The 6704-nt window shown below is 35.5% G+C and overlaps 1 protein-coding gene across 13 annotated transcripts in view; it reads left to right on the forward strand.

The window, feature by feature from the left end:
- Positions 1–6704, forward strand: part of Pde4d (phosphodiesterase 4D) — a 1424195-nt gene that overhangs the window by 1099121 nt on the left and 318370 nt on the right. The window lies entirely within an intron of this gene.

Below are 6704 nucleotides of genomic sequence, written 5' to 3' on the forward strand. Positions count from 1 at the left end.
CTATATGAAATAAGATCTAAGGTATATTGAACCTTCAAATAGTCAGGGCTATGTACAAACCTGCTGAAGTAAAAGGAAGTTGACCAGATCTAAAAGCTTATTCTGAGAGTTAAATGGTAAACTTAGAAACTAGCATTCATATTACATTATTGTGATCTGGAAGAACAAATGTACTAACTTGCCTAGTACATTGATATCATCAAAGTGGTCATACTAACTTTAACTCTATCAATATTTGGGAAAGGGTTCTTCTTTCATTGAATGAGCAAACAATGGCAAAAACAATTACTATACTGTTGTTTGGGTGTTCCAGAGCATGTTCACGTGGAAAAGGTGAACCTACCTCTAAGTGGTAATTCAGAGTTTTAATCTTGTTCAACAGAATTAGATATCACAAGTTCTAAATAAATACTTTGTTAATGTTTTGTTTCCAAAGATTTCTCTGGAAATTATGTGAAAAGTCTCAACCCTGTGCCTTCAATAAATTGTCAATGGCTTTGTTCTATATCAAAGTTTAGCTTATTTTAACCAAATAAATAGTAAGAAAGAAAAAAAAAAAACCTTTGACTTCTTCTTTTGCTTGGGTGTTCTAGATATTTATAAGGAAAATATTGCCTCTTCATGATTTTGTGTTTCTAATTGATAAGTCAATACTACTGGTAGCTATTTCAGTAACAGTAAATAGAAGTGAAATTCTTTGCATACTCTCAAGATTAGATCTTTTTACAAATTTGTTCTGTTTAGATATATATGACAGTGGAATAGATCTTTTTTATTTAGACCAAATATAGTAATATTAAAAGCTGCCAGTCCTATGTAGAGGTATACACTAGATTTGAATTAAAATGTGTTCTGATTTGTCTGCACAAAAAATTAAAAATTTGGATTAACATAAATCATAAGGGCTGGGGATGTGGCTCAGTGATATAATACTTGCCTAGCATGCATGAGGTTCAATTCCCAGCTCTGGAAAAAAAGAAGGAGAAGGAGGAGGAGAAAAAGAAGTCATAAGATTTATTTACTTTAAACATTAAGGAAGATAGTGCCATTGTAATTTTTTTAGAGAACTGAAAGTCAGAGAAATTAAATTATAAAATTCACTAGTAACAATACACAAACTTTGACAACAGATAGTAAACATGAATTGCCAGCTAAATGTATAAATAGTACTTCCATTTATTTCCATTTTAGAGCAAAATAAGTGTCATTTTATTATATTAATTTGTTATAACTATGAAATTTGGATGAATATTAGAAATTATATGCCTACTGTATGTTTTGCACTCTACTGTATATGATTTTCATGTTTATTAATTGCATTTCACTCTTTTGAACTAAGCTATATGCTGAGAACGTATCATCAAAGATTTATTAGTATTACTGTGTATATTTCCAATGGATTGTGGCTTCTAAGCTCTCCTCATCACTGAGATCTAATAGCCAGTTTCTTAGAATCATAATTAAATAATTGATACATAGAGTAAAATCAATACCCTGATGGACTAAAGAATCTGAAAAATACCAAGCAGTACAGATTTTAAGTTCTGTGTGATTCACAAATATATTAAGAATCTTGCCTTTTTGTTTTGGTGAAAAAGTTTTCTTTTCCTTTGTTCAATCTCTAGCCCTTCCCAAAATACATGCACTGGTGCAGCTAAGGATGAGTTAGTTTTTCATATATTTAATGACAAGCTTCATTTGCAACAAGATTAAGTGGTAAGGATGATGTCTCAAGTAGCCATTGTTGGCCCAAACTTGGGAGACTTCATTCCTTACTTATTTCCTCTTCACTCAAATCTTAATTTCCTGCAAAATATTTATTTTGATTATTTACACATAATGTTTTTATTGTTCTGAATCTAATGTTATCTTCCCAGTTGGACTGCCAACACTTTGGGGTCAGAAACTCCCTTACATACAACAGGAATGTCATTAATGCCTACTTTGATGGAGCATTCTGCTAAACTCTCTTATCTGGAATGACTGTATTATGTCTATTGGCATGGCCAACTTGTTAATATGGTGATGCCTATCCCAGGTCAACACCTGAATGATAGGTTAGGGAGATAGGAAATCTTTGAGCTTCCTGGTCTCACCTTTCCAGAGGGGTCTCACCTTCCAAAAGATAATATGCATTCAACCATAGCAATATGCTGGAAATAATGAAAAAATATGTTTATCATTTACCTATACATTTTTATCATACCATAACACCTAAATGCAATATGAGTCCATGTATAAATGTAGATGTACACACACCCACACACACAAGCATGCACATGCACATACATTTAAATGTGATAATCATCTTCTGAATAGCAGTTTTATTGCATAACATTGCTGGAATTAGATGCACTAAAGAATTTCATGTGAATACTTAAAATGCCCTCTGAGTTTACAACCGTCTTTTTGTATTTGTTCATTTCCTTTTTAATATACAAGATCCTTTAAAACATGAAAGTAACTTAAGCTAATCTTGACCTTTGCAAGGCTTTGGATGTGATTCCACTGTTGAAGCAACTGAAAGAACTGGACATTAACCAACATTTCTTCATTGGATTTCTCCCATTTAAGATTTTTTTTTTTTTTGCTTAAGAACGATATGTTATATTTTGTAAAATCGAATGTACCTAGAATAGTGTCATTTTTCTTTGAATATCAAAAGCGTATTTATGCATGATATTGTTGGTGCACTTAACTTTAAACTGGAATATTTTTCTTTGTTAGTGCTTTCCCTCCCTCGTAATGTTCAGGCTAAAGAAAAGCCAAGTCTATCAGACATGAAATTCAAAGGGTCTGACTTGGTAAAGTGATAACATAAAACATATATATTTGGTGAGTGTTGGCTCCTAAGAAATACAAAATTTGACAATAAGTAATGCCAAAAATAGATACGAAAGTTGCTTTTCAGCAATGACAAGTTTTCTTCTTTTGTTAGTAAAATATGTATTTTTAAGAAGCCAAATTTATATACAGCTTATTTATTTATATACAGCTTTCAAGTTATTTTGGTTTGATGCAGAAATAGAAGAAAAGAGAGAAAGAGAGAGGATAGGAGAGGAAAGGGAGTGGAGGGCTTGTGGGGAGGGCTTCATAATGAAAAAGCCTATTTTCCTCTGTGGAGTGGAGAGTCAACTATGTTTAAGCGCTGGCTTCACTGTTAGATCTGGGGCTCTTCTCACAAAGCTGAGGGCTGTTGTGAAGGATAAATCACTGATTGGTCACCAAGATACATGTTTAAACAGCCACCTGAGTGAGTATCTGTCTCAGAGGAGAGAGAGGAGACTGACATGCTCAGATAACAATGTCAGTGAATTGTGTTTGTGGTTTAAATTTAGCACCAAGAAAAAAATGAGGTAAAATGTGATCTGGGAAGCACAAAAACAAACAACCAAAAAAGTCAAAATGTTTAAGAAAACATTGAACAGAATTTACTCCTCTAGAGCTGTTCCTGTCTTCCAATTGTGAACTTTCTGCTTTGTGTCTTCTCAAAAGAGGGATATTCAAAGGGCAATTTTTTTTTCATTGTGACTATGGGGTGGGTGCTATGCAAATAGAGGGAAAACCTTCCAGGGTACATCTAAATGTAGAACAGAGATGATTCCATAGCATCCCACGGACCAGAAACAAAAAGTGTCTTCTAGTTTCTCACCTCTTATACTAAGAGGGGTCATGAGATGCACAATAAAATTGAAATGCTCAGAAAATCTTCCAACCTCATTTTTGCAAATTGTGTCAACATCTTTTCCTCCCCAATTTTTTAGCAGAGCTGCTAAGTTGGTGATTCCTTAGGTGTTTTGAACATGCTTGTACCACTTGCAGTTGGGGGGAATGAGTAACATTTTCCAGTGGGATACAGAGTCAAAAGCAGACACTCTGAATGTGGCACAAATGATTTTCTGGCAGTGAGAAGAGAAAAAGCAATATTGACATATATATGCCTCATTTTCTTTATCCGTTCATCTGTTGAAGGGTACTTGGATTGGTTCCATAACTTGGCTATTGTGGATTGAGCTGCTATAAGCCTTTATATGGCTGCATCACTGTAGTATGCTGATTTTAAGCCCTTTGGGTATAGACTGAAGAATGGGATAACTGAGTGAAATAGTGGTTCCATTCAAGTTTTCTCAGGAATCTCCATAATGCTTTCCAGAGGGGTTGCACCAGTTTGCATTGCAGTCCCACCAACAATGTATGAGTGTACCTTTCCCCCCACATCCTTGCCAATATTTATTGTTAATTGTATTCTTGATAATTGCTGTTCTGACTAGAGTGAGATGTAATCTCAGTGTAATTTTAATTTGTATTTCTCTAATTGCTAGAGATGTTGAGCATTTTTTTTTCGTATATTTGTTGATCAATTGTATTTCTTCTTCTGTGAACTGTCTGTTCAGTTCCTTTGCCCATCTATTGATTGGGATATTTAGGTTTTGGTGTTAAGTTTTTTGAGTTCTTTGTATATCCTGGAGATTAATGTTCTGAGGTGCAGATGGCAAAGATTTTTTCCCATGCTGTAGGCTCTCTCTTCATGTTTTTGATTGCTTCCTTTATCATGAAGAAGATTTTTAGTTTCATGCCATCCCATTCCTTGATTCTTGATTTTACTTCTTGTGCTTTAGAAGTCTTATTGAAGAAGCCATAAAGAATGAAATATGGCATTTCCTGGCAAATGGATGGAACTGAAAAATATCATGCTAAGTGAAATAGGCCAGTCTCAAAGGACCAGAGAGACCGAATGTTCTCTCTTGATATGTGGATGCTAACCCACAATAAGAGAGAGTAGATAGGGGAAGATTAGAAGTTTATTAGATTAGACAAAGGGGAATGAAGGGAAGGGAGGGGGGAGGGAATAGAAAAGACAGTATAAAGAATTGTTTATAACTTTTCTTTGCTTGTAAATGAATACACAACCAGTGTAACTCCACATTATGTACAAACATAAGAATGGGATCCTAATTGGAATAAGTTTTACTCCATGTGTGTATAATATGTCCAAATGTACTCTATTGTCATGTACATCTAAAAGGAATAAAAAATTAGAAGTTTTTAAAAAGCAACATTAGCTTCAAAAATATCTAAATTGTCTTAAATAATCTCTAAGAAAGTTAGACTGAAATCTGTAAATTTGAGCTGGAGACTTTTTAGTAGAGGATATAAATAGGATGAATAGCACAGTGTGGTCTCAGAACTGTTGCTTCTTTGCTTCTACCAAAACCTCAGTAGGGACACCACAAGAGGTTGAATCAAAGCTCCCAGTGTCCACTAGAAAACGCTGGACAGATCCCACATCTTAGAAATGGAATGAGTGCCATGCATGAATCAATATACTAGGATATAACTTTCTAAGTACCACAAGTATCTTTTTGCACAGCATTTCTTTAGTTTTTAAATTTTTTCCAGATGGAACATGTGTGTTATCTATTGTTTGCAGTGTCCCCACCACCACACTTATCTCGTTCTATTCTTTAGGGAAAGTGGAGAGGATGGATACAATTACTGTCAAATAATCGAGGGAGAACTGGGGATTCAGGGGACAAAGGCCACATATGTGGTCAGAAAGTCTGTATCAAGAATAAGAAGAGCTTCTTTGAGTTACCAACCAGTGTTCCAGGTGCTGTGCACACACTGTCTCCTGCAGGCCATCTTCCAGAGCAGCGCTGGGTGGTGGGTCTAGCAGTGTCACCATTTACCAGTGAGGAAGCTAGGCAGAGCATAAGAAAGGTGCCCAAGGATGAACCCGGGCAAACTGCCCTAGAACCTGGACCACTGCACAGTTCCTCTTCTACCTCCGGTTTCCTGAGAAGGCCCTCTTGTCACTCCACAAAGAGGATTCCATGATGGGAGGTTCGATTCTAATAGGCTCGTTGTCTTCCTCTGTTGCACTTAAAATCTTTCTCTGAAGAAAGAACACCTTGTAATTTAATGTAGAAAATGCAGTGAAGTAATCCATTAAAATATAAACGTATTAAAAATATCTAAATTGTCTTCAAGTCTAGTTACTAATAGCTGAAAGTAGCTTTAAGCATCAAAATACAAGCTGTGTTTTTGGGTTTTGGTCAGTGCTGTTGAACTCAGGGCCTCAGCCATGCTAGCAAATGAGCAACATGCCCAACCCTCCAAGATATTTCTTGTGTAAAAATAAGAAGGAAGGGATAAAGGATGGAAGGGAGGGAAGGAAAGAAAGAAAAGGGAAGGGAAAGTGGAGAGGATGGACACAATTGTGGTCTAATCCATGATTTTATGTGGCTTGCTTCTGTCTTCTCCCTGGATTCTGCTTCATGGGCTTCCATCTGGCTCATTTCATCTGGCCAAAAATATTGGTCATATGGTTGAGTTTTACTGCCAAATGTTGCTCTTGGGCAGCTGCTCAGAGCAGCCAGGAGGTTTTCTGAGCTAGATAGGTTATCTTCATTCTATGTTGTACCTATTCATTCTATTGGCATTATCTTGGCTGATACTATCTTTCTTTATGATATTCCAGATTGAGAGTAATGTTGGCTAAATTGACAATGAAAAATAATTAGCAACAGACAACATTTATACAAAAGAATAACAACAACATTAACAATCATTGTACTTGTTCAACATAGTTCTCGAAACACTGGCCAGAGCAATTAGACAGACGAAAGAAATTAAAGGCATAAAAATAGGAAAAGAAGAACTTAAATTATCACTATTTGCAGGTGACATGATTCTATACCTAG

The sequence above is a fragment of the Marmota marmota genome, unplaced genomic scaffold, assembly GCF_001458135.2.
Source record: "Marmota marmota marmota unplaced genomic scaffold, marMar, whole genome shotgun sequence".
NCBI classification, from domain to species: domain Eukaryota; kingdom Metazoa; phylum Chordata; class Mammalia; order Rodentia; family Sciuridae; genus Marmota; species Marmota marmota.